The sequence below is a fragment of the Pan troglodytes genome, chromosome 8 (genome assembly GCF_028858775.2).
Source record: "Pan troglodytes isolate AG18354 chromosome 8, NHGRI_mPanTro3-v2.0_pri, whole genome shotgun sequence".
NCBI lineage: Eukaryota > Metazoa > Chordata > Mammalia > Primates > Hominidae > Pan > Pan troglodytes.
The window spans coordinates 43,395,339-43,399,942 of NC_072406.2; the positions used below are offsets into that span (position 1 = coordinate 43,395,339).

General features: G+C 46.7%; 1 pseudogene; it reads right to left on the reverse strand.

Annotated features, from left to right (window-relative positions):
* Positions 1-3,811: 3,811 nt before the first annotated feature.
* Positions 3,812-4,368, reverse strand: LOC466272 (G1/S-specific cyclin-D3-like; annotated as a pseudogene).
* Positions 4,369-4,604: the final 236 nt, after the last annotated feature.

Here is a 4,604-nt window from a genome sequence, read left to right on the forward strand (position 1 = left end):
AGCAACAAAAGTGGCTTCTTCCTTTTGCTTGAGGAGAGGAGAGGAAAGAGTAAAGAGGACTTTGTCTTACATCTTGGATACCAGCTCAGCCACAGCAGGATAGAGCACTGGTCAGAGTCAAGAGACCCCCATTCCAGGATCTAGCTCCTGAATGTCATTTCGAGATATGCCCTGGGCCAGAAGGGAATCTGCTGCCTTAAAGAAAAGAACCCAGTCCTGGCAGGATTCATCACCTGCTGACTCAGGAGTCCTTGGGCCTTGAATAGCCAACAGTGATACCCAGGTAGTATGTTATGGGCCTGGAGTAAGACTCTGAGACTGAGACATGCTGGCTTCAGATGAGACCCAGCACATTCCCAGCTGTGGTGGCTGTGGTGAGGGACTTCTTCTGCTTCAGAAAAGCAGAGGGAAAGGTAAAAGGGACTTTGTCATGCAGCTTAGGTACCTGCCTGGCCACCATGGGGTAGAGCACCAAATGGGCTCTTGTGGTCACTGATTCTAGGCCTTGGCTCTTAGATAGCATTTCTGGACATGCACGTGCCCTGGGCCAAAGGGGAGCCCACTGCCCTAAAGGGTGAATCCCAGGCCTAGAAACACTCACCACAAATGATTTAAGAGCCCTTGGGCCCTAAGTGAACATCGACCGTAGGCTGGCAGTATTCCCTGTGGGCCTGTGGTGGTGAGTTTATTTATTGTGAGTTTCCTCTGCCTGTGAAAAGGCAAAGACAGAGTGGAAAGGACTTTGTCTCATGGTTTCAGTGTCAGCTCAGCCACCTTAGAATAAAGCATCAGGTAAATTTCTAAGGTTTTTTACTCCAGTCCCTGGCTCCCACACAGCATCTCTGGACCCGCTAGGGCCTGAAGGAACTCATTGCCCTGAAGGGAAAGACACAAGCCTGGCTGGCTTTGCCACCTGCTGACTGCAGAGCCCTAGGGCCTTGAATGAACATCGGTGATAGCCAGGCAGTGTTTACGGGGGGCCTTGAGTGAGACCCAGTGCTTTGCTGGCTTTAGGTCTGACCTAGTGCAGTCTAAGTGGTGGTAGCCATAGGGATGTTGTGTCAGCCCACCTGCAGCTCCAAGTGGCTCAGCACAGAGAGAGAGAGAAACAAAAAAAGAGACTGAGACTGTTTGGGAGAAATTACAGGTAAAGAATAAAAGTCTCTGCCTGGTAGTCCAGAGAATTCTTCCAGATCTTATCTAAGACTGCCAAGGCAGTACTTCTATGAGTCTGCAAGCACCATAGCATCACTGGGCTTGGAGTGTCCCCTACTCAGATACAGTTTAGATCACAACACCCACATCCTTTCAAATACCTGGAAAATCTTTCCAAGGATGAGTACAAACAAGCCCAGACTGAGAAGACTACAGTAAATACCTAACTCTTCAATGCCCAGGCACTAAAGAACATCCACAAGCATCGAGCCCATCCAGGAAAACGTGACCTCATCAAACAAACTAAGGCACCAGGGACCAACCCTAGAGAAACAGAGATATGTAAACTTCCAGACAGAGAATTCAAAATAGTGGTTTTGAGGAAACTCAAAGAAATTCAAGATAACACAGAGAAAGGATTCAAAATTCTATCAGACAAATTTAACAAGATTGAAATAATTAGAATCAAGCAGAAATTCTGTAGTTGAAAAATGCAAATGACATAATAAAGAACGCATCAGAGTCTCTTAATAGTTAAATTGATCAAGCAGAAGAAAAAAATCAGTGAGCTTGAAGACAAGCTATTTGAAAATACACAGTTAGAGGAGACAAATAAATTAAAAAAGAATGAAGCATGCCTATGAGATCTAGAAAATAGCCTCAAAAGGGCAAAGCTAAGAGTTATTGGCCTTAAAGTGAAAGTAGAGAAATAGAGGTAGAAAGTTTATTCAAAGGGATAATAACAGAGAACTTTTCAAACCTAGAGAAAGATATAAATATTCAAGTACAAGAAGGTTATAGAACACCAAGCAGATTTAACCTAAAGAAAACTACCTCAAGACATTTAATACTCAAACTCCCAAAGGTCAAGGATAAAAAAAGGATCCTGAAGCAGCAGGAGAAAAGCAACAAATAACATACAATGGAGTTCTAATACGTCTTGCAGCAGACTTTCAGTGGAAACCTTACAGGCCAGAAGGGAGTGTCATAACATATTTTAAGTGCTGAAGAAAAAAATCTTTTACCCTAGAATAATATATCCAGCAAAAATACCCTTCATACCTAAAGGAGAAATAAAGAGTTTCCCAGACGAACAAAAGTTCGGGGATTTCATCAACACCAGACCTGTGCTACAAGAAATGCTAAAGGAAGGCCTCCAATCTGGAGTTGGACAGGCAGTGGTTAATTCTCCCAGCAATGATGTGTGGCAGCACATGATAAGGGTTGTCTACCAGGGAAGCCCACCCAAGCAACCCTTAGTGCTCAGGGTTTTTCTTGGGGCATGCAGCTCCTGGGTGATTGACCCCAGCTACTCAGGTTTCAGTCCCTAGAGAGGTCGTATTGATACAGCAAAAGCCCAAAGCCTCAGGCATACAAAAACATTCTTACAAGGCAGAATATTCGGCCGGGTGCGGCGGCTCATGCCTGTAATCCCAGCACTTTGGGAGGCCGAGGCGGGTGGTTCAACTGAGGTCAGGAGTTTGAGACTAGCCTGGCCAACGTGGCAAAAGCCCATCTCTACTGAAAATAGAGAAAAATTAGCTGGGAGTGGTGGCCGGTGCCACTCCCAGCTACTCAGGAGGCTGAGGCAGGAGAGTCACTTGAACCAGGGAGGCGGAGGTTGCAGTGAGCTGAGATCATGCCACTGCACTCCAGCCTGGGCAATAGAGCAAGACTCCACCTCAGAAAAAATAAAAATGAAGGCAGAAGATTCGAAGTGCTCAGAAGTTATCTCCCCAGAGGTGGTCGAGGGCCAGTCCTTTTTTTGGAATGTGCAGGGTTGGAGTGACCCAAGGCTGCTGAGCAAACTAACGCTTTACTGTCCAGTGGTCTATATTAGAATGCCCTGAGGAGCTTTCAGAATGCTCTATGGCCAGGCTGCACCCAGATCAATCACTCAGAGTCTCTAGAGGGTCTGTCCAAAGTCAAGACCCACTGCCATAGATAGTAATTGGTACCAAAGGAAGGAGTGAGCTCATCCCAGAGGGAATGAGGAGAGAGTGGTCACAGGTGGAAGAGATGGCCAAGAACAGTGGACTAAGGAGCAGCAGAGGCTGCAGACTGCCGGAGGGATGGCACACAGGGAAGGAGTGGCCAGAGAAAGGGCAGAGAACCAGGGTCCCCAGGTGTACTATATTCAGTGGTTTTTAGTATATTCAGAGTTGTGCAAAAACCACCACAATCATTTTTAAGACATTTTCAACAACTCCAAAAGAAACCCTGTGTCCTTTAGCTGTTACCACCCACCCACAATGACCCCATTCCCTCCAGCCCTGAGCAACTGCTTATCTACTCTCTGTCTCTATGGAATTGCCTATTTTGGACATCTCATATAATTGAAATCATACCATATGTGGTCTTTCATGATTGGCACCTTTCACTTAGCATAATAGTTTCAAAGTTCATCCATGTTATAGTGTGTTTAGTACTTTATTCCTTTCTATGGCTGAATAATATTACACTGTTTTTATTTTTTATTTTATTTTATTTTTTTAGAAGGAGTCTCACTTTGTGGCCCAGGCTGGCCTTGAACTCCTGGGCTCAAGTGATCCTCCCACTTTGGCCTCCCAAAGTGCAGGATTACAGGCGTGAGCCAGCATGCCAGGCCATATTCCATTGTATTGATATATATCACATATGGTTATCTGTTCATCAGTTAACAGGCATTTGGGTTGTTTTCACAACTGGATGGTGGGTACATGGCAAAGGTGTAATCTGTAGCACAGAGAGCCAAAAAGATCTGGGCATGCTTTTTGACCAAGGCCTGTCGGTCGGTGCAGAATGAGGGCCAAGAAGTCATGAGCAATCACAGCGGCCAGGTCCCATTTGAGCTTCCCCAGGACCATCACCTCCCAGTCCCGCAACTGGCAGGGAGAGACAGCGTGGTCGGTGTAGATGCACATTTTCTCAATGGTCATGGGCCCAGTCTTACGCAGCTTGGAGGCCAGCCGCATGGAGACCGCAACCAAGCAGTGCCTTTCGGGTGGGTGGGGACGCAGGACAGGTAGCATGCAGGTGGTTCATGGCCAGGGGAAAGACTTCCTCCTTACAGCACTGCTCCTCCTCACAGCACTGCTCCTCACACACCTCCAGCATCCAGTAAACCAGCATCTTCCGCATGTGCGGCTTGCTCTCCCTTTGCACGCACTGGAAGTAGGCGCAGTGCACGCAGCGCTACTCCAAGGGGAGCAAGCTCTGCAGGACGCGCTGATCCCCTGGCGTCTGCGGGTCCTCGAGCCTTCGCAGCATAGCAGCTCCACACTCGGGCAGCGCACAGGCAGGGCGGGAGTGCAAGCTAGCGCCCATCATTTGTTTCTAAGTATTGTCATTCTTTGTGATACTATTAAAAATAGAATTATATTCCCAGTTTTGTTTTGGGGTTATTCATTGTACATGTAAAGAAATTGAGTTAATTTTTGTATATTGATCTCATAGTCTACAACTTTGCA